This window comes from Zea mays, chromosome 6, assembly GCF_902167145.1.
Source record: "Zea mays cultivar B73 chromosome 6, Zm-B73-REFERENCE-NAM-5.0, whole genome shotgun sequence".
Classification (NCBI taxonomy): Eukaryota; Viridiplantae; Streptophyta; class Magnoliopsida; order Poales; family Poaceae; genus Zea; species Zea mays.
Window position 1 is genome coordinate 69,991,042 of NC_050101.1, and position 23,682 is coordinate 70,014,723.

General features: G+C 44.1%; 1 long non-coding RNA gene across 1 annotated transcript; it reads left to right on the forward strand.

The window, feature by feature from the left end:
* The first annotated feature begins 5,766 nt into the window (after positions 1 to 5,766).
* Positions 5,767 to 22,121, forward strand: LOC109940152 (uncharacterized). The gene is made up of 2 exons (XR_002262671.3): positions 5,767 to 6,199; positions 21,945 to 22,121. It is a non-coding gene; the product is annotated as an uncharacterized lncRNA (long non-coding RNA).
* The last annotated feature ends 1,561 nt before the right edge of the window (positions 22,122 to 23,682 follow it).

The window sequence follows — 23,682 nt, forward strand, 5'->3', positions numbered from 1 at the left end:
AAAAGAAGGAATACAAAAGAAAAAGGGAAAAGAAACCTAACTGGGCCGCCACCCGCGTTTTGGCCCACTTGGCCTTTCCTTTTTCCCCTGCGCACGGCCCAACTCCCGCTCTCTACGTACCGGCGCCGACAAGGGTGGCCCACCTACCAGCCACCACACGACTGCTTGCGGCACGGTTGCTGCAACACACTGGCGCGTGGGCCCGGTACCACTGTAGCTCTTCCTTCCCACTCCCCGCGTATGGCGCTGGCGGCGCACCTGCTCGCGCGAGATCCTCGGATCAGCTGACCACGAGTCTCGTGGAATCGACCTACCGAACGTCGTGGGGAGATAAAGGACACCGTACCCTCACTTTCCCTCTCTACCCACCCAGACGCCTCGCGACCAGAGAAGGGCGGAGAAGGAGAGTGGAGCCACCGCGAGGAAACTCCGAAGTCGACGGCACCCAAGCCTTTGGTATTGCGCCCAACGTCCTCTGCAAGACCGAAGAAGGGAGGTGGTGGCCGTGCCACTTGGAATTCGTCACCAGCGCCGCTCTAATTACTCGTCGGAGTCACGCCCTCGCCGCCAACTCAATCCGCGCCGTGTCCAGACCTCCCACAGCGTGAGCACCGGTATGTGATAGTTTTTTTTGGTTCATCGCGTAGTCAGAATGGTAGATCACCTTATAATTGGAGTCGTGCCGCTGTAGTTTGGGCGGAATGCCTCGCCGGCCTTCGCAGATCCACCGTGGGTCACTAGATACCATGGGTAGATTCCTTACCGCGACGATTTGGCGTCGGAACGACCTAATTACGGTCGCTACCTCACGTGGTGCGAGTAGGAGTAGTTCATTTCGGAGTTCGGGCGCCGTGGCGGAGCGTGGCCGCCGCTCCGGCGAGCCTCCGTCGTGTGGGGCGGTTTGGTGCGACTGCTGTGCGGGGCGACGGGGGGAAGAAGTTGTGGTGGCTGTCGATCCGTAGATAGACGAATGAGATTAGAAGGGAGATGTACCGGTTCGACTCATTAAAATGGGACCACCAGATTGGAATCCACAGGCATAGGATTGATCACAGTCACACTAAATTCAGGACATAGATCTTGGAGCCTGGGCTCGGGTTGCGTACCGATTCGAACGCGGCCAGATTTAATCGTGGCCCTCAGTTTCAATCAAACGGCCAAGATCGCGCAATACCCCTTCGTCCGTTCATTTTGCGAATAAGACCCTAGTTTTTTACTAAATAAACCCACGTCCACTGCGTGGGTAAACTGAGTCTTAGGAAAACATACATCGGGACCCCTGAACTTCTCTGTATTAGTGCGCCTAGTCCAGGAAGTTAGGAAATCAGATAAATGGAATTAGAAAATGATTTTTAATGCAAAAATAAATGCTAGAATTTGTTTCATTCATAGAAAATTCATATGAAGTCCAAATTAATCCATTCCAATTCCTATAATTTTGTAATATTATTGTTTATCAGTTAGTACCACTATTTTGACATGAAAGTCAAATTAAAATTTATATCCTATTTAATCTTGTACAAAACACATAGAATCTTTGGAAATTCATAACTTAAAATCTATAACTCCAAAATTAATGATTCCTATTCCTATGATATTATTTTAATGTGTAGATTATAATTATGTATTTTTTTACATGTTTGGTGTGATGTTACTTTCCTCTTTATATTATGCATGTTTGTATTGTGGCGAGTAGAAGAGCTAGTGGCTGAGGATTCTGGTGTTCAGTATATAGAAGTTGCTGAGCAGGAGCTCATTGAAGGCAAGTTGTGCCCTTGACCACATTTATTACCCAATAATGTTCTTTATTATCACTATTCAATACATAGGTTTAATTTTGATGGGACCCAATAGGTCACCCTAGTCTGTTTATCCTTTTTACCTTGTTTACCTCTGAATCATTTGGTCATGTCAAGATTATTACATTATTTTAATTGGAACATGGATCTTAACTTGAGAAACACGTGCCCCCACAAGGGTGGAATAGGACGCCCTTGGCTGACTAATTAGGAAAGCTAGTGGAAGACTACCTTATCCGAAAGGGGCAAGGCCAGTAGGGGAGTTGCATGTAGGGAGGTTCTCGGGTTGATTTAGCTGCGATGGCGGTCAGACGAGGGATTCTTGCAAGTGCTCTTCCCATAAACTGTAGCGGGTTTTCGAAAGCTAGTGGAACTTTGTAAAGGCCTTGTAGTGGATCCCTAGCCATTCACCTCGGTAGTGTCTAAGGGTCTAGCTAACCCTTGCGACATGGGATACACGACTTGTGGGTACAGGGTAAAACTGGTATACTAGTCGAGCTCACGGTCAAGAGCAGCTCAGGACTCTCACATGATTAAACTATGGAACTAAATTCAATTTGTCATTTGCATTGCATGGGATTATTTATTAATTTTGTTCTATTATTCTTATTATGGTTTGATATTTACTTACATCTAGAAACTGCTAATAAAATTTGACCAACTTATTAAAAGCAATGCTCAACTTTAACCCCTATTGTTGATCAGCCTTACACTTCACATGAACTCCCACCTTTGGTGAGTTCATGCACATTATTCCCCACAACTTGTTGAGCGATGAACATGTGTGAGCGCACCCTTGTTGTCTCACACCCACACAGGAGAAGAACAGGTGGTTCAAGAGGAGCCACACAACGAGGAGTTTGATCTGATCTAGGTGGCGTCTCCCAGTTGACTTATTGGCGTCAAGGAGGGACTTTAGTTCGTTTTATATTTATCTTTTATTTTGTAAGACTTCCGCAATGTAATAAGTACTCTGATGTTATTGTGAGATTTATCTCTATACACTCTGTTATTATATGTGTTATCTTCTTTGGCGCATATATGAGATGCACTCGGCTTTGTCCCTTAAATCCGGGTGTGACAGAGGAGTAGTGGGCTAGGTCTTGCCCTATTCCTCAGTATCGTCGTTATCGATTATCTGCAGCATTATTAAGAACTTGTTATCTTTTATCAAACTTCAATTTATGTAATAACTCCAGTACTTTAATTTGTGGTTTCATGTTTATTGTGTTCTCTCTGACCCTCACCATCGTGTGAGCTAATGGTACTAGATCCTTGGTAAATGGCTCTATCGAACGACATCCAAAGAACTAAATGGTTTATTCTGGTTTAAGTGTGTTGCTGCCTCTAAAGGTGCGACTTGGGCACTTAAGCTGGAATAATTCGGGTGATTCTGCCACAGCTTGTCGTCTAATACACCTTTAAAGGCTAATGAACCATCACTTCTTCTAAAGATAGAAACATCAATATTTGTAAATAAGCAATTATAGCCCATAAGACATAATTGACTTACAGAAAGTAAATTGTAACCAAGCAATTCTACTAAGAACACATTAGAAATTGAATGCTCGGTAGTGATGGCTATTTTACCCAAACCTTTGACCTTGCCTTGATTCTCATCTCCAAATGTGATCGTGTCGTGGGAATCCTTGTTCTTGACATAGGAGGTGAACATCTTCTTCTCCCTCGTCGTGTGGTTTGTGCATCCGCTGTCAATAATCCAGCTTGTGCCCCCGGTTGCATAAACATGCAAGGTAAGTTAAGCTTGGGTTATAGGTATCCAACTCTTCTTGGTTCCTACAAGGTTAGTCACATAAGACTTTGGAATCTAGATGCAAGTTTTGTCTCTCTTGCACTTAGGCCCCAAATTTTTAGCAACTACTCTATCATATTTACACATAAGCACAAATGAAGCATCATAAGTATGATAAAGCATAGTTGGGCCATTAGATGCATTCCTAGGCGCATGGGAAGCAATATGATGAGCATGGCCCCTAGGTGTATTCCTACCATGAGAATACGAAGAGCTAAATGATGCAAACATGGCATGTGAATCAAAATCAGCATCATGACGAGTAGGAAAAATAGCATGATTATGATGAATAATACTAGAAGCATTCTTCACATGAGAATAAAGATAAGCATGGTTCTTTTTGTCATGTGAAGAATGAGAGTCACTAGTCATCAGAGCCTTCCCTTTCTCCTTGATGAGATTGGAGGCCCTTTGGCTTGTTAAGTTTTTGGTTCCCTTTTGGAATCCAAGTCCATCCTTAATGGAGGGGTGTCTACCAATGGTGTAGCATCCCTATCAAATTTTATTTTATCATTTTCACTCTTGCAAGTCTTAAGTTGAGCATTAAGATTTGCAATATCATTATTAAATTTAAGAATTGTGGAAGCATGAGCATTGCAAGCATCAATATCAAAATCTTTACACCTATTACAAATAAACACATGCTCCACAGATGAACTAGTAATATTAACTTTTTCTAGGTTAGTATTTAAATCAGCATTTAAACTCTTAAGGCTAGACATAGATTAATTGCAAGAAGATAATTCAAAAGAAAGAATTCCATTTCTCTTAACCTCTAAAGCAAGAAATTTTTTAGCATTAACAAGTTTATCGTGTTCTTCATAAAGAATATCTTCTTGTTTTTCTAACAACCTATCTTTCTCATTAAGAGTATCAATTAATTCATTAATTTTATCAACTTTAGATCTATCTAACCCTTAAAGAGATCACTATAGTCTATATCATTATCAGATTCCTCATTACTAGAAGAAGTGTACTTAGGAGTATCTCGAGTACGTACCTTCTTCTCCTTAGCCATGAGACATGTGTGATGCTTGTTGGGGAAGAGGGAGGACTTATCGAAGGCGGAGGCAGCCAGTCCTTCATCGTCGGAGTCAGATGAAGAACAGTCGGAGTTCCATTCTTTCCCAATCTGCGCCTCACCCTACGCCTTCCTGTAGTTTTTCTTCCTCTCCTTCTTCCCTTTCTTTTCTTGTGCCTGATCATTATCATTATCGGGACATTGTGCTATAAAATGACTAGACTTACCGTATTTGAAGCAGGAGCGCTTTCCCCTTGATTTATTCTTGTTGGGATACTCCTTGCGTCCCTTCAAAGCAGCATTGAAGCGCTTGATTACAAGCACCATTTCCTCCTTGTTGAGCCCGACAGCCTCTACTTGTGCCACCCTGTTAAGTAGCGCCTCCTTGCTGCTTGTTGCCTTGAGGGCAATGGGTCGCGGCCCGTAGAGTGGGAGTGGTCTGTCGGCGATGTCATGTAACACCATAAAATCTTGATTTTAATGACTTGTAAGAATTCTCCCAAGATGTTGATAACCATGTTTTCTAATGATAGATTAGAAGCCAAATTCCCACATAAGAGTTATCTTTGCTTCCTCTAAATATTTAACTTAAAATATAGATTATATTAATGTGCCTTTATGGGAATTGACAAGGCATTAGATTTGGTTAAAATTTAGGAAGGAGGACACTATTAATTCGACCAAACATAAGGGTTCAACTTTGACAACGAAGTATAAACTCTGAAAAAGAAAGGTCTTCAAATTTTTTATAGAATGAGATTTATTTTCTTTTATGTGCATGCAAGACTAAAATCAAGTCAATAGAACTATAAAATAATTAATAAAATACTACTCTACCTACATACTGGATTTTTGTTGGTATTGACTTGAAGTTGGTGAAATTTGAATCTGAAACTAAGTTGAAATTTGAGAAATAAAATAGAAAAGGAAAGAAAAGGGAGTGAGATCAGATCAGCTTATGGGCCAAAACCCCTTTTCCTGACCTAGTCGCGTTAACCACTGGCCCACTTCCCCCCTCAACCGTCGGCCCGTCTGGTGCCCTGCACATCACAGTCCGCGCGCCGCTGACAATGCGGGCTTGCTGGCTAGGAAATCCGACCGCGCCTAAAAATGTCGTGTTGGATCGCTATCGTGTGGACCCTAGTGGTCAGGTCGGGTGTTCTTCGAGTTGTTGCGCGTAAAGCTGATTTCCTCGCCACGGAAGCCGCTTCGGTGCTCGTCGTGGCCGTTGGCTGGACTTGTTCCTTGCCCTGGGGCCAAGGGTATAAGTTGGAGGCCCTCGTGACTCTCCCCCTTGGCCTAAGTCAGCGTCCATGCCTCCACCAGATAGGGAGAAACAACAGAGAGGGAGAAAAGGGAATCCACGCCGCCCCCGCCAAATCTCATCCACATCATCGGTCGGAGTCAAGCTGGTGACTAGGGCGCTTTGTCGACGCTCGGGGATGACGTAAATCGCATCTTGATGGGAGAATTCGGGCCATGGACTACGGAATTTCTCGCCGAAGACTTGGGTTGCCGCAGATCCGCTTTGCGTCATGGTCGGGAGTGCCTGCTACATGATAGACAGTAAGCAACCCTCTTCGTAGTTTTGCTTCATTCCTGCTTTGTTTAGCTCGGGTAAGCATAGAATACGGGTCATTGGGGGACTGGATCCCCTGGCTCCGGTGGGTGCGCAGTCGGAAGGCTCGCGCGGGCCACTACGGCTTGGAGCTGAGGAGGAAGAAGAGGGGACCGTTGATCTTGGAACGGACGCTGCAGATTAGATGGGAGAATACCCGTTCGATGAAGGGATCTGAGTCGTGTAGATGGGATTGGGCGGTTTAGATTAGATCACGACACATTAAATCGGCACCGTGAGTTCTTGATCCTGTGGATGCCGGTTGAGTACCGGTTCATTAAAAGATTAATCTAATATGGGCACTCGATTGGTGATCCAATGGCTCAAATGAGCCTGTGCTCCTTCGACTGCGATAAAGTGCAAATGAGCCCCTCGGTTTTCAAAGAAACAACCCGCCATCCCTTGTCGTGTTAAGTAATTGGGTATAGGCCCCTAGAATTTACAAATTGATCCCCGTAGCTAGTAAAACTAGTATAAAGTGATCCTAAATCTTATTTAATGCATATCTTCCACGTTTTAACTCCGATTTAACCCATTCAAGTTGCATTATGTTTGTTATAATGTATTCTACCCTTGGTAAACCTTATTTTACTATTTAACATGTCTGCAAAAAATTGATTTGCCCCATGTTTACGAGATTAGCTTGTCTAAAGCAAAGCTAAAATATTTCATCTAGCGTTTGATTAAAGTATAACCTCTAGACAAGTTATAACCTATATTAAGGATAAATTAGTTATTTATTTGTCATAACCTATGGCGGAACTGCCCAGATTATTCTAGATTAAGTGCCCGAGTCACGTCTTGGACGCAGCAACACACTTAAATCAGAATAACCCGTCAGTCCCTCGGATCTACTCCGATAAAGCCACTTACCAAGGATCGAATACCACTAGCTCACACGATGGTGAGTTGCAGAGAGAATACAATAAACATGAAACCACAAATTAATGTACTAGAGTTATTACATAAATCGGAGTTTTAATAAAAGATAACAAATTCTTAATAAAATGCAGCGGATAATCGATAACGACGATACTGAGGAATAGGGCAAGGCCTAGCCCACAACTTCCCCTAGTCCTCTCCTATCGAGGCAGCATCCCACTCGTCCGTCCAACCCGGTGGCAGGGTGGAAGGCCAAGTCACATCATCAACCATATTCTGTAGCGTACCTGAAAAAAATATGCCCCAAGCAAGGCTGTGTATACTAATACTAAGCTAGACTTACCCGGTGTGAGGAGTCTACTCCTCTACCTCTAGACCATGCAGTTGTTTGGCTGAGGGGTTAGTTTGCCAAAAGCACTAGCTGAGTCTACAAATAATTTTAGCCTTTTCCAGTTCTAGCATATTTAATTAAGCTAGGTTTGCTCCTTTCTAAGCATACATAGTAACAATCATTTAGTACAATCAACATGTTATAACAAGTAAAACCACATTTCACTTTTTACTCGATGCAGTACAAGGGGTCAAGCAGTCTCATTAGTTGCGAGAAGCAGACGATTCAAATCGAGTTTTAACCTTGCAAGGTAAACCTAAACATAGAACATGTAGGGGCACTCCGTCCCACACATATCAACCGTCCCTAATTAGCAAAGCAGCTACTCGACCTAGCATACTAGTATCCATCTCAAAAATGAATCCTGAGTTTATGCAACTAGGGTTTCAGGCAACTCCTACGCTTAAGTGCACATTACAAACCTATAACCATTAAGTGTAGTAAAGTAGCATATACAAATAGTTATGCATAAAACCGGGGCTCGCCTTCAAAAGTTGGGGTTGTGGGGAGATCCTCAGTGGCAGGCTCTTGAGCTGGCTCCTGGACATCCTCTTGGGCAACTTCTTGCTCGAGGATGAGCACGTACTCTCCGTTAGCGAGGTTGCAATCAAAATGAATGCAATGAATGAGATAAATGTATGCTATGATATGTAAATTTAATAATTAAAATGCAAGGTGAAGTACTCAAGTTAGCAGGACGGGTCTTAGTTCCACTATTGAGGATTTTAGTGGTACTTGGTATTTAGAAGTAGGTGTGGCCAGTCTAGGAAGTTGGATTAATGTTGTACTCAACAATCCTTCAATGTCTTTGTGAAGACTTAATAAGGTTTTTGGCTGGAGTTATTTATGGCTTAATTTAGTACTTCATTAATCCTTTCTTTTCCTTTTTCTACTTAGGCTTTTAGAGTGGCTTTGAACTACAATACTGATTTAAAAATTCACAAAAATTCTGTAAAAAATACAGTGGCTTCTCATTGGTTTATATAATTCAGTCTAAAAAATTGAGGCTTAAAATGAGAATGGTTTTCTCTACACAAAAATATTAAAATTTAGGGCAGAGGGGGTGCTTTGAACTACAACTCTCTTCTAGGAGTGGATTTTACCCTAGGGTTTATTTTTGCTGGTATCTAGGTGTAATAATATGACTTTATGCCAAATTTTAGTCAAAGATACTTACTGGTTGATTTTCTAAAGTTTGGGGGCTTAGTGGTGCTTTCCACTACTATTTTTGAAAAATGTCAAACAACAGATTTCCTAATTTTTCTATCTTCTTCTTTGCGCAAGAGCAATCATTCTTAAAGTTGGTTAATTTTTCTTAATAGGGAATGGGTTGTAAGATTTCTTGGAATATATGGTCTTTTTCATGTGGCAGGGGGTGAGGTGTATTCCATTACATTTTTACCTTAGTATTATATTTTCTCTTGTAGTATACAACATAAGTACTTAGGTAAAAACAAGGGTTGCTCACTGTTTCCCATTTTTAGTCTTTCTTTTGATTTATTTGAAGTATTGGAAAAATCCAAGTTTTATTTGTCTAACTCGCTTACTATGATGGTTTGGGGTGGTTACAATTTTTGCTGTGGTACATTAGTGGTCAAGGGTCTACTAAATTTTTCTTGCCATTATTGCATGTGTCCTTATATTTTTAATCATGGTCTTTATTAACTTATTAACACCTAAATAAAATTATAAACTCAGATTAGTACTGGACTAGGGTTCCATATATTTTTCCTATGAACTACATCACTTAGGCATACTAGGAAAAATGTGGTCACCCTCTGGTTTCTATTTTCTATCCCCTTTTCATTTTCCTAAAGTTTGGGCAGAAATAGGCTTTAATGGATATATCTGGTTTAGCCTTGTATACTGTGGTGTTTATTATTTTTAAACAGTGTAACTACTAGGTGAGTGTCTCCACAATTTTTCTCAAACCTAGTCTAGAAGCATTTCTATTTTTCTCTGCATTATTAAGATTTGGGCAGTTTTATAATTTAATTCAAAACTCTAAAAATAGTACAGAAAACATGGGGTTTACTATTTTTGCTTGATAGTTCATATTTTACAGAGTCCAGCAAAATTAATTTGACCAAATTTGGATGAATACTCCTTAAGTTATGCATTTATCAAGTTTGCTGCAGATTTAATAACTGAGAAATTCAAAAAGGAAAAAGAAAATCATCTTTGCGCTGAAGTCCCTGGTTCTATTTTACCCTTTCTCTCACAGGTTAGCCCTCGGTATACTATTCATGTGAGTCGCTGACATTACAGAAAACCCCCTAGGGTTAACCTAAATCTAACCTGTGCTCCTAACCTTACTGGAACAGTAACTGCGACAGAGGAAAGGGTGGCGGGGCTTACTGGCGGCGATCTAGCTTCGGTGAAGGGTCCACAGAGGTCGGGGAGGTCACGGCGGTCACGTCGATGGTCGGCTCGTCGCTGGCGGTGGTCGGAGTCGGTCGAACCTAGTGCGCAGACGGGGGAGCTCGTCGGCGGCGAGTGTTCAGGCCTAACCACAACGGTAGGATTCGATTAAACCATGCAGCGAGCTTCACTAGGTGTCAGGGAAGACATGGGCGCGAGTATTCGAACTATGGCTTACCGGTTAGTCGTGGCCACGCGCGCCGGCAGAGGAAACAACTCCGGCGAGGGTGGAACGGCATATCTGGTGAGGTAGCGTTCAGTTTCTTGCTTCAGGGAGCATTACGGGGCTCTGGGGAAGCTAGCCGAGGCTCTGGATCGATTGGAGGTTGCCGGGAAAAGGTCTAGCCACGGTGGCCGAGCTCTAGCGGTGGTGGCGGGTCACGGGTAGGTCGTCGGAGCTATAGGCTGGCTTTGGGGAGTTGGGCACGCTGCAGAGGGAGTACGGCCGAGGCCGTGCTGCTCTTATAGGCGTGGCGCGGTGCACAGTCGAGCGTGGAACGGTGAGGGCGCACGGGCGAACGTGACTCGGCGCGGGCGCGCGGGCGCGCGGGCAGGCGTGCACCGGCGCGTCGGCCGCGGTCGAGCACGTGGCACATTACTTTTGTTCCTGTTCCAACGCCCATAGGCTCCAAATCTTCGCGAATTTGGGAAAGATCATATTGTAAGATATGTTCCCTGGGGTATGCTTCGTCGTTTTTGTGTGGGATCCGAGAGGTTTTCGGCCGTGTACAGAGAGTTGTCGCGTAGTCAAATCGTTAGTGTCTGGCTGCTGCATCCCGAGGCAAATCGATGCCAAGATCATGTCAAAGGGCTGGGGTTTGTCCCAAATTTTGCCAGGGCGTGCCTAAGGTAATTTGGCGCCAATTTGTTATTTGGACCTCACATATTTGAGCCTTGGAACTAGGTGAACACGGTTGATTTTGATGAGAAGGTTAGATTTCAGAATTATGAATTTCTGATTTTCCTTTGAAGTCTCCACTTAAGTGGTTGTTTTGAGAATTTTGCAAAAACCCTTTTGATTAAACTTCCTTACTATATTTTGTAGCTTATTTAGTGTACTACAACTTTTTTAATTGGTCCAAATCATGGTTTTATGTTTTCATAGCCTTTTCACTAAATTTCTTGGTGGTACTTAAAAAGGCTTAATAGGGTAGTTTTAGGGTTTGAGAATTTTGCTCACTTTGGGGTGCATGATGTGGTTAGGGTATGATTCTTGGGATGAAAAGACTTGATTTAGTTTTAGCATTTCAAGTTTGGTGTCTTTTGCTCAACTTAATTCACATGTGATAATGTTCACAAATATGGGTGTGTAGGGAAAATCCTAAGTAACACCTAGGGTGTTACAGCCCTCCCCCTTAAAAGAATCTTGCCCTGAGATTCGGGTCGGGGTCCTCTAGGGGTGAGGAAAAAGGTTACAACTTGCTTTCATGGTATTGGTTTGCTTATAAGGTTCTTTAGATAATCTGCTCTTCGAATGTCATCCTCTTTGCAACTTCAAAAGGAAGCCCTTTTTGTTCTAGTTTTATAGCTTAACTTGGTTTATGTTAAGATCATATTTCTTATATTTGGATTCAGAGAGCAGGGGTCTGGGGTATGTGAAAGTCGCCTAGAGGGGGGTGAATAGGCGGAATCTGATTCTTACAACTTTAAACACACACTACAAGCCGGGGTTAGCATTAGAACAAATATCAAGTCCGGGAGAGAGGGGAAAAACAAATCAACCAAGAAATAGAGCAGATGAACACGGTGATTTGTTTTACCGAGGTTCGGTTCTAAAGAACCTAGTCCCCATTGAGGTGATCACAAAGACCGGGTCTCTTTCAACCATTTCCCTCTCTCAAACGGTCACCTAGACCGAGTGAGCTTTCTCCTTAATCAAATATGTCACTTAGACCCCGCAAGGACCACCACACACTTGGTGTCTCTTGCTTTGATTACAAGTCACTTGAGAACAAGAATGAGGAACGAACAAAGCGATCCAAGAAGCAAGAGCGCAAAGAACACGAACAAAACACTCTCTCTAGTCACTAGGTGTTTGGAATGAATTTGGGACTTGGAGAGGCTTTGATTCTTTTGAATTATGTCTAGGAGTGAATGCACTAGCTCTTGTATTAAATGTGAAGTGCTAGAAACTTGGATGCTTGGAGTGGTGGTAGTTGGGGGCTATTTATAGCCCTCAACCACCACATAGCCGTTGGGGATGGCTATTGTCGATGGGCGCACCGGACAGTCCGGTGCGCTAGCCACATCACCCAACCATTAGGGTTCGGGAGCTTCTGACCGTTGGAGGCTTTGTCTTATAGTAGCACCGGACAGTCCAGTGCCGCACCGGACAGTCCAGTGCCGCACCGGACAAGCACTGTTCACTGTCCGGTGCGCCTCTGACAGGCGGCTCTGACTCTGCTTGCACTATTCTTCACTGTTCATCTGATTCTTCAGCTTTTGCAGTCGACCGTTGCGCAAAGGAGTCGTTGTTCCGATGGTGCACTGGACAGTCCGATGGCACATCGGACAGTCTGGTGAATTATAGCGGAGAGCGTTCTGAGAAACCCGAGAGTGGAGAGTTGGACGTTGTACGGTCTTGGTGCACCGGACACTGTCCGGTGCGCCAGACCAGGTCATACTCGATTTTTTTGCTCCTTTGAATTTGATCCCTAACTTCAATCTTTTATTGGTTTGTGTTGAACCTTTATGCACCTATAGAATATATAATCTAGAGCAAACTAGTTAGTCCAATATTTGTGTTGGGCATCCAACCACCAAAATTATTTATAGGAAAAGGTTAAACCCTATTTCCCTTTCAGTATGGTTACGTACCGACTTCCTTAGCTAGACAATCGGGGTAGTTTGTGCACAGAAAATCCTCAGTCTCCCATGTAGCCTCTTCCTCTGAATGGTTGCTCCATTGGATTTTATACATCTTGATCGTTCTTGCACGAATTGATCTTTCCTTGCAATCCAGAACCTTGGAGGGGTGTTCTTGGTATGATAGATCTGGCTCTATCTCCACATCTGGCTCGTTTATGACATCTGTTAGTAACCGAACACACTTCTTCAATTAGGGTACATGGATCACATTATGGATGGTAGACATCTTTGGAGGTAGCTTCAATTTGTATGCCACTGGTCCACATGCTTTTATGATTTCATAAGGTCCAACGTAGCGAGGGGCTAACTTGCCTTTGATCCAAACCTTTGCACTCCTTTTGTGGGCGATACTTTCAGATATATGATATCTCCCACTTCAAACTGGAGGGGTTTCCTCCTCTTATCGTGGTAACTCTTTGCCTGGCCTGAGCAGCTTCTAGGTTCTTTCTGATCATTTTGACTTTTCTTTTGGCTTCTAACACCAGGTCGAGCCCAAAGATTTCTCTCTTGTAGGGCTGTGACCAGTTGAGGGGTGTTCGACACCTCCTTCCATACAAGGCTTCAAAAGGTGCCATCTTCAGACTAGATTGATAACTGTTGTTATAAGCAAACTCAGCCAAAGAGAGGCATTTATCCTAGTTCTTGTCGTATTCGATTGCATAAGCCCTTAGCATATCTTCAAGAATCTGATTTACCCTTTCGGTCTAACCATCAGTTTGAGGGTGGTAAGCTGAACTTCTTACCAGCTTGGTTCCCAAGTACTTGCAATTGCTCCCAAAATCTGGCTACGAATTGGGCTCCTCGGTCAGAGACAATTGTCTGGGCAATCCATGCAAACACACAATTCGGTCAATGTACAACTCTGCATACTTATGAGCCTTATCGGTGGTGTGCACTAGAAGAAAATGAGCCACTTTCGTTAATCGGTCCATAATGACCCAGATTGAATCATGATGTTGAGAGGTGTTGGGCAGACCCACAATGAAATCCATGCTGATGTCACCCCATTTCCATGAAGGTATCGATAGGGGTTGCAAGGCACCAGCTGACTTTAAGTGGCTTTCCTTTATCCTCTAATAGGTTTCACATTATGATACATACTTGGCTATTTCCCATTTCGTCCTGGTCCACCAATACAGGGGTTTCAGATCATGGTACATGATGAGGACATCCTCCACTATTACCCGTTGGCAAAGACGCAATTGGCCCAGTTGGCCCAATTGTAGTCGGACGGTGACCGTGTGAGCCTCAGAATTATCCCACCTCGCTTAACTTGGGAGGAGGAAGCCACTTTAAAAAGGGAGAGCCACCCTTCCCCCATTGGACTAGTCTTTTGGGGCGATTGGGCCTTTCCCTGAGTTGGGTGTGCTTAATGAACTGTTGGGCTCCGGGCAACCCTAATTTGTTGGGCCTCGGCCAACCCCACCTGGGCTGGGTGTATCATCTGGTATCAGAGCTAGGGCCCATTTTAAGAAGGTGCGAATGATGAGGACATCCTCCACTATTACCCGTTGGCAAAGACGCAATTGGCCCAATTGGCCCAATTGTAGTCGGACGACGACCGTGTGAGCCTCAGAATTATCCCACCTTGCTTAACTTGGGAGGAGGAAGCCACTTTAAGGGTTGATTTGGTGATCCGGGATCCCGGGAGGATCGGAGGGGATTGAGGGGGAAATTAGTTCATTTCCCCCTCAACCCCCTCTAATCCTCACGGGATCCCCTTGTCACCAAATCAACCCTAAAAGGGAGAGCCACCCTTCCCCCATTGGGCTAGTCTTTTGGGGCGATTGGGCCTTTCCCTGAGTTGGGTGTGCTTAATGAACTGTTGGGCTCCGGGCAACCCCAATCGCCCCAAAAGACTAGTCCAATGGGGGAAGGGTGGCTCTCCCTTTTTAAAGTGGCTTCCTCCTCCAAAGTTAAGCGAGGTGGGATAATTCTGAGGCTCACACGGTCACTGTCCGACTACAATTGGGCCAACTGGGCCAATTGCGTCTTTGCCAACGGGTAATAGTGGAGGATGTCCTCATCATTCCCACCTTCTGAAAATGGGCCCTAGCTTTGATACCAGATGATGCACCCAGCCCAGGTGGGGTTGGCCGAGGCCCAACAAATTAGGGTTGCCCGGAGCCCAACAGTTCATTAAGCACACCCAACTCAGGGAAAGGCCCAATCGCTCCAAAAGACTAGCCCAATGGGGGAAGGGTGGCTCTCCCTTTTAAAGTGGCTTCCTCCTCCCAAGTTAAGCGAGGTGGGATAATTCTGAGGCTCACACGGTCGCCGTCTGACTACAATTGGGCCAACTGGGCCAATTGCGTCTTTGCCAACGGGTAATAGTGGAGGATGTCCTCATCAGTACATCTTGGTGCTTCTCGGGTGCATGGAGAATTTGGAGAGGCGAGAGCCTCATCCAAGAGTCTCTTCTTGAGGTCTCTATTTTTAGGAACCACCAGTCTATCTTCAAATAATAGTATCCCCTTGCTGTCTTGGCAAAATCACTTATACTTATCCACTTTTTGATTAAGATTCTCTTTGATGATTTGTACTCCCTTGTCAAATAATCTAGTCTAACAAGGTTGGCTCGACGGAGATGTGAGACAAGGTACCAGAAGGAATTACTTCAATCCTCATCTTACTCAACTCATCACATAGGGTATTGATGCGACAATTCATCACCATACAATTGCATTGTGACTTTCGACTTAGGGCATCTGCTACCACATTAGCTTTCCCCAGGTGGTAATGCACTTCCAAGTCATAGTCCTTGATCAATTCCAGCCATCTTCTCTGCCTCATGTTGAGATCAGCCTGAGTAAAGATGTACTTGAGGCTCTTGCGATCTGTATAGATGTTGCAGTGAGTCCCCATCAAGTAATGCCTCCACATTTTTAGGGCATGAACCATGACTGCCAGCTCTAAGTCATGAGTAGGCTAATTTTGCTCATGAGGTCTGAGCGCTCTTGACACGTAGGCAATGACTCGGTTGTCTTGCATCAAAACACAACCCAGTACAGTGCCAGAGGCATCACAATACACATCAAACGACTTGTTGCTGTCAGGCTGCGCTAACACATGTGCTGTGGTCAGATGTTGCCTCAAGGTGTGAAAGGCATCTTCACATTTCTGACCCCATTCAAATTTTGCTCCCTTTTTCAACAATTATGTCATGGGTTTCGCAATTTGAGAGAAATCTGGAATGAATCGCCGATAATACCCGGCCAATCCTAGAAAACTCTGAATCTGACGAATAGTTGTTGGCGGCTTCCAATTCATCACCTCTTGCACTTTATCTGGATCAACAATTATTCCTCCCTCAGAGATAGTGTGACCCAAGAATTTAATCTCCTTCAGCCAAATATCACACTTAGACAATTTGGTATAAAGGCGATGCTCCCTCATATTTTGGAGTACTGTGTGCAAGTGTTTGGCGTGTTCAGCTTCGTTCTTCGAGTACACCAGAATATCATCAATGAAGACCACCACAAACTTGTCCAATTCAGGCATGAAGACTGAATTCATCATATACATGAAGTACGCGGGTGCATTCGTCAACCCAAACGACATCACCAAATACTCATACATCCCATATCTGGTCGAGAAGGCAGTCTTTGGAATATCACTTGCTCGTATCTTGATCTGATGATAGCCGGAGCGAAGATCAATCTTGGAAAACACCTTAGCTCCAACCAATTGGTCGAAAAGAACATCAATACGAGGCAAAGGATACTTGTATTTGATAGTCACTGCATTGAGTGGGCGGTAATCTATGCATAATCTCAAGCTCTCTTCCTTCTTCTTCATGAACAGGACCAGACATCCCCAAGGCGAAGTACTTGGGTGGATGAAACCCTTGTCCAAGAATTCTTGCAGCTACTTCTTTAATTCTGCCAGCTCGGCGGGTGGCATCCGGTAGGGCCTCTTGGAAATAGGTGTCGTTCCCGGTTGCAATTCAATGGCGAACTCAATATCCCGATCTGGCGGCATTCCTAGCAACTCATCAGGAAAGAGATCTGCATAATCACATATCACTGGAATTTTCTTCAATGGTAGCTCTATCATGGAAAAAGCACATGACCGAGTGGTTTCTTGACTAGGCAAATATGGTGAATTTTCCACAGGTAGGGGAATGGACTTCAACGATGCGATTGTCGACATGTAACACTACTTGGTGTTGGGTCATCCAGTTAGCTCCCAAAATAATATCCACATTATCCATCCCTAGAATGAGGAGGGTGGTTTTGACAATTTTGCTCCCCAATTGAATAGGCACATTTCGATTTAATTGATTGGTCACACTCTTGCCTCCCAACGTTGCAATCATGAAGGACCCTTGGGTATGATAGAAAGGCAGTTGACATTTGACATTGAATTTCTGGCTATTCAAGCTATGTTATGCACCAGAGTCAAACAGAATCAATGCAGGTTGATTAAAAACGGAAAAAGTACCAGTCATGATGGGCGCTCCTTCAGGTAGCTCCTCCAGAGTAGTGAAGTTGAGCTTCCCTTGCTTGACTTGCACTTTCTGCTTCCTCCATTTGTCTTGGTTAGGTGCTGGCATCTGCCTTGGCTGATTCTGCGGGCAATTCTTGGCATAGTGGCCTGCATTGCCACACGTGAAGCATTTGTTTCTCTTCCCTTGGTGGAACTGCTGCTGCTGGGTCTGATTGTTCCTTGGAGCAGGAGCGGGGAAACGGTTGGGTACTTGCTACTACTGTGGCGGCCTAATGACCCATCTCCCTGCTTGATGCTAGAATCCCCTACTCTGACTGTTGGAGACAATACGGAACCTCTGGGGTGGAGCTAAAGTTGCTGACATTAGGGCCTTCCTCTTCTTCTCTACTCGGTGAGCTACAATACAGTCTTCCTGTGATATGGCGAGGTTGACCAGTTCATTGAAGCTGTCAGCCCGAACAATGTTGAGGCATTCACGAAGCTTGGTGTTGAGTCCCCTGCGGAAACGGTTTCTCTTCTTCTCATCTGAATTTGCATGATAACTCGCATATTGACATAGGTCGTTGAAGGCCTGGGCATACTGCAACACATTGCGGGTTCCCTAAGTCAATGCCAAGAACTCATTGAGCTTGCGATCTAGAATCCCTGCTGGAATATGGTGTCCCATGAAAGCAGTCTTTGCGTCGTCAAGGTAAGCTCCCGTGAGGAGTGGGAACTTGGACTCCACAACCCTGAGCCACACATCGGCGTATAGCGGGTCCTCTGCCTTGGTGAACAAGGGCGGTTGCGTGCTCAAGAACTCCTGGTACGTCGCCGCAGTCGGAGGGCGTTGCTGCTGGCCTCCACCATACTACTGAGGGTGGGGTTGGCGCTATATCAGCTGCCGCAGAATCTCATTCTGCTGAGCCATTAGCTCCTGCATCGTGGGAGCTGGAGGAGGTGGTGGGGGAACCTGCTCGTTCTGCTCGCGATGCTGCCTTGCTGCCATCTGGAAACAAAAATTTCGTCGTTGTTACCTTGATTCACGATTCCAAACAATATTCTTTATATAATGTGGAGAAAAATGACATATCATAATATTGAACCAAACGAGGATAACATGCTTGCATTCATTTCACTGTCCACAAAAGTTTTTCCCGGGTTACAACAATTTAGGGGATCCACCCTTAAGCCTAGTCCAAAAATTTGGTACCAAAACTAAGCTCGCGTGGTTTCCTATCCTCCTAATATGTCAAACTAACCCGTCAACCCTGAGTGGTAGAGGCAACACTGGACGCAGGTGAAGGGGGTACTTCAGATGGAGCTGCATTTGGACCGGGAGCTGGCTCCAATTCCTCGGGATCCTCCTCTCCCTCACTTCCTGCCTCATTTGCCTCCATGTCTTGATGGTGCATCTCCAGGTGGTCATTGGCTTCCTCAAGTTCCTCCTACACATCAAGGAGCTGGATCTCTAGGATATCGATGGTGTTATCCCGGATCTCCACCTTCTGCTCTAGAGTCGCGATGCGCTGGATCAACTGTTCCACATATAGGTCTTTTTCCACCAATTCCAAAGACAAGTCGACCATGAAGTCCTCTCGACTGTCGAGAGTGATCTTAGTAGTCTGAGCTAGATCAGTGTAACACTATAAAACCATCAACTAAAAATAATGCATTTAGTTATTAATGGTAATTATGGTAATAAATTTTTCATTCAAGTGTTTGTTATTTATTTGCATTTGGAATAATTTTTGTTTACTCTTGTTTGATTTTGGATATTTAATAGTGTTTCCTTATTAATGAAAATCCAATTAAATAAAATAATAATTATTAGTCCAAAAATAAATATTTTAGTTATAAATAATTTTGGTACAATTATTATGAATTTTAGGGTTATTTTAAAATATATTTTGAAATTAGAAAAGAAATAGAAAAAAGGAAACTCTAGCCCTAACCCTAACGGCCCACTAAGGGCCCATTAGCCGCGCCCCTCCCCTGCCCTAACCAGCAGCCGCCGCCGCCACCGTCTTCTTTCTCCCCCTCCTCTCTCTCTTACGCGCGGGCCCCACCCGGCCCCTCTCTTCTTCCCTCTCCCTTCCCCGACCGCGCAGCCACCAGGACGCCGCGCCCCGACCCCGGTCGAGCCCCGCGCCAGGACACCACCCCGCGCCCGATGTCGTGCCGCCAGCCGACGCGCCGCGCCCAAGCTCCGCGTCCGAGCCACCCCGCGCGACGTCCCGCAGTCGTTCGTCTCCTCAGCGTAATGGAGCTTCAACGCGACCATTTCTCCCCTCCCCACTCTCTCCCCATTGATGCCGCCGCCATCAATGGCGTCTTGAAGAACCCGGTCGCCTCTCTCTCTCCCGACTTCCTCTCCTCTCCCCTCCTTCTCTCTATAAATACCGGCCGAGCTTCTCTGTCCCTCCTCCCTACCCGAGCTCGCCCCTTTCTCTCTCTCACTCTCCTCGCCATTTGAGCCACCACCGCCATCGCTGGAGTTCGCCATGCCGTCGCCGGAGCTTAGTGGACCACGCAGCCCCGTCGGAGCCACCCGACGCCGAACCCCTTCTCTTCTCCACTCGACCGAACCCCCGTCGAACTTTCTCCCTTCACACGAGCAAGCTCAAGGTGGAAGACGACCCAAAATAATTTTATGTATTTTTGAAATCACTTTTTGATTTAGTTTATGAATTTTATAATCATTGTGTTGTAATATGAGCATGTTGTGATTTGAAATTCATGCGTATGTGCGCTATGGATTTTTGGTAGATATATGCGATAAATTAGTGCACCATTATTATTCATGTTATTTGTTTACGATGACTTTTAGAAAGTTGGATTAGATAGAAGTATGACAAAAATGGATAGACACATGATGGTGATAAAAACGCTAGATAGGTAATTTTATAGTTAATTTTGTTCACAATGAATTTTGGAAATTATTTGGAAGGTTATAATCATAAATTCATTTTAATAGATAATAGAAGCTTTTCTTAACATGGAATTAGTAAATGGTATAGAATTCATGGTAATATAAATATTATAGGTTATTAGATAATTTATCTCTGATTATTATTAATAATACTTTCTTTTAGAAAGAAAAGAGAAAACTAAAAGAATATCACTAGTCGTAACAAAAATAGGTTTTTACTAGCCAAAATAAAGGTGTCCATAAGAATAACACTTAACATCTTAGAATTAGTGAAATACTTGTTTATGTCAAAATAACCATGTTTTTGTTATAAAAAGCCCAATTGGTGATTTATATTGATTCTTAGAATATTAATGTTAGTAGAGTCATGAATGAACCATTTTAGCTATACGCATAAGTTCTACTTAGTAATAAAAGGGATAAAATTTATTAGTAATAATTAGCATTTATTTTCATAAAGAATGTTAATACATGTTATACTAGATAAAACTAGTATTATAGCACTGACTCATAATTTCGTCAATAATGATTCGCAGTAATAGTCATAAATGAGTTAATAAATATTTACGCTTTAAGACGTATTTATGAGTGTGATAAGTGTGATGTATGAATGTGAATGTAATGGTGAATGATTACCCTTGTACTGGTGTATGTTTATTTATTTGGCGTACGTATTCTTTTGTATGTGCGATATGCAAATCGATGTTAGAAGTGGACTGTGAGTTAGACGAGCCTAACACGTTCGAGGACGACCTGCAGGACACGTTCGAGCAAGGCAAGTGGATTCTCCATCTGCATATTCTATTTGTACCCAATTAATGCATATAATAATGTTTACTTTTTGGATATATTGCATAATTTGATGGGATTTGCCTAATTAAGGATTTTTCTAGATTTACCAACTGTATTCCTTGATTACCGTGGGAAAATACTATGCTTTGCAAATTTGTGCTACCGCTCAACTTGATAATTTTGATGTCACTCATTATTTGATATTAATGCTCCAGAAATGAAATTGTCATTATGGTGTTAACCCGATGGTTAAACAAGATTAATTCATATTAATTGGAACATGGAGTGACCACCCAGGATAACAGTGCAACCACGAGTGCTATCATGGCTCTGGCTTTGGTAATTAGCTTTATATGCTTAGTACCTAGCAACCTTACCTGAAATATGGGCAAGAGGGGGAGCGGCAGTGGTGGCAGCTCACGTTACCATGGGGACATATTCTTGGCTAAGGTACCTCACCCAGAGGGCCTCCACACCGACTTGGAAACCTTAGCGGGTTGCTTTATATTAAGTGTATTTTGTGAAAGCCTCATAATGGATCCCTAGCCATTCACCTTGGTAGTGTTTACGGGTCCGATCAACCCAGGCTAGATGGGATACATGGCTTGTGGGTAAAGTTGTACCACCTCTGCAGAGTGTAAAACTGATATGTCAGCCGTGCTCACGGTTAAGAGCAACCTGGACCCTCACATGATAATTGAACTTAAAGATGGACAATAAATCGAGATCTGATGATCTACCAATGGTTTGCTTAAGTGGTTTCACTTAAGTGTTTTTGTTATACTCTTAAACCTTTGTTTAATGGGAATACTTGGGATACACACTTATTAGTAAGACGGGTGTTGTTAATAAAATATTGATCAACTAAAATGCTTACAACTCAACCTTAGCCTCACCTTGTTAAACCTGCATTAATTTTCCCCCCACTTGCTGAGCCCGACCATAAGTGAGCTCACCCTTGCAAATATTTTGATCATAGGGTGATGAAGAAGACATTGATGGAGATTTCGATGAATACTGAGTCTAACGATGCGCCGGTCATCTTCCTGTGGGAGGTCACCCATATTTAATTCCGCCTTACTTTGATGTTGATACTTGTTAAAGATACAATGATTTAGATGATGTAATAAAGTACTCTACTCACTTTACGCCTTTATTGCATTGTCTTTTGATATATTACACTTGTGACATCAACATATGTGTGGAAAATAGATATGCTATGCATTCGGTTTTGCCCTCAGAACCGGGTGTGACAGAAGTGGTATCAGAACTATGTTGACCCTAGGTCGTTAGACTAGTTAGAAATGGAAAGCCTAGTTTGTTCAAAACTTGCTAATTTCATTCTTATAAAATTATTTTATCAGCTTTACCTCTTTAAAATTCAACTGAGTTGACATTTCTCTTGTAGATGGTTCGTACTCTCCAAACCAACCGAGTTAACACCAACTACGCCCCTCCGCCACAGCAAGCTCCTGTCTACCCAGTCGTAGTGGCAGAAGTTTCGGTGGATCTCCCTCGTATTCGAGTGGAGCATGGAGTCATCCTGGAGGACAACTCGGAGGAACTTCTGCCGACTCCCACCCCGTTGGCATAGTCACGGGCCTTCGCAGCTAGGTCATCAACCTCAGCACCGCCTGCACCAGCCGTTCAAGCTCCTGCACCTGGAGGCGACGACCTAGACGACTCTGGGCATGATGATGAGGATGACGACGACGAGGAGGATGATGAGGAAAACATCAACGAGTAGGCCAATGATGCCCGACAGGACTACTTCATGGGGTTTGGGCCTGTCACCAAACATTACACATCAATGTTCGAGACAGGGCACTTCCCCAACCTGCTGCAAGACGTGCTGCATGCGTTGGGAACCTACGTCCAACCCTTGTACGAGACAAGGCGAGTGTGCAAGCCTTCCCGGGCTTGCTACTACATCACTCGCATCCATGTCAGGGTGATGGATGCAGGGGATAGGGGGTTCAGGACTCTATCAGCTCATGAGTCCCTGACACCGCTATCCACCTACGCTGCTTCGGTCAGCGATGCTGCCAAACAGACTTTATGGTCTCTCAGCCACACCTATCGACAGCAGCTGCATGACACGAGGTTTAGGCATCTTCATCTGTGTCTGAGTGGAGGAAGCCAAACCAGCATCGTTCTAGGTGGAGCTGGTGAGGATCGCCTCAACACCCTAGCTGGTGTAGTGGCCGGTCTCAACACCGACCTGGACAGTGCCACCCTAGATCTCTTTAGGGTGCACTTGGAGCTAGAGGATGCCCACGCCAGGATTGCAGCCCTGGAAGCTCTACTTCAAGGACGGGATCCGCCTGAAGCCCAGGTCCCCGCCATGACATTGTCCCCAACCCGCAAGAGGATTCGCTATGGGGAACCCGGATCCATCACCAGACTGCTCTGATAATTTTAAGTTATGTTGTAATAAGATAGTCTTCGCGTCAGACAATGAATACTCTTTTTAAGTTATCTTTATAATAATAACAACCATGTGATGGTGTTGGTTGCTATGTTTGAGTTGGATTTTTTGTTTGAGTGCAATGGTCTTATGGAATGATGGACATAAGAGCATATAAAAAATAATGAACTTAAGCTATTCCCCTCTGGAATCTTTATTACTCCTCTAAAGAGTTCACTTTCTAACCAATCAGATGGTGAACACTCGATCAGGACCCAACAACAGTAGGAACCAGCGTGGTATACGGGTG